Here is a 729-nt window from a genome sequence, read left to right as displayed (position 1 = left end):
AAAAATACCTTAAGTATACTGCCCAAATACACAGTACTGAATACACAAATTGGTTGGAGACCCAAAGAAGTGGGGACAGTAAATTAGAAAAGAGAGCTTACTATGTACATTTAAATAGCTGTGCTTTTGGCCTGATTCCTCATCAACGCTGTAAAAACTATTTTGAAAAATCGTCGAAAAAGCGATAATTGGTATTTCGACAAAGCCGACTCGTCGTTTATTTTTTATTTTGCAGTTAATGGATTTATATTTTTGTATGTACGGTCTAGTCCCCTCCTACGTCTATACTCGGGTATTGTGGGTGTGTGCACTATTATTTTTTGAGACGCTTTTTCCCAGTCTTTGCTTTCCTTGTGTATACATGTGTGCATGCTCAAAGTTTCTTTTCTATTTAGTTCTGACATTGCCACACATTGCTTTGGACAGATATCTGAAGCCAGAACGTTAATAATATAAAGAGATATAGGTTGACTTATGCAAGACAAGTCTGGCAATCTTCCGTCCATATGGGCACAACAACGTTACTGTATCTTATTGTTAGTAAGCCATTATATACATCTGAAATGAACTAGAAATGAAAGGGGATATAGTTTATACAGAAAAGTTTCAGTTATAAACCATAATTCTTTATGAAGTTATGATTTACCTTGTTACTTCTTCGTCATTAAAAATGGAGAAGATGCCTACTATTTGAATCGAATAATCAGTAATTCGTGTAGAAATTATTTT

This window comes from Penaeus monodon, chromosome 15 (genome assembly GCF_015228065.2).
Source record: "Penaeus monodon isolate SGIC_2016 chromosome 15, NSTDA_Pmon_1, whole genome shotgun sequence".
NCBI lineage: Eukaryota > Metazoa > Arthropoda > Malacostraca > Decapoda > Penaeidae > Penaeus > Penaeus monodon.
Note: the sequence above shows the minus strand (reverse complement) of the source record.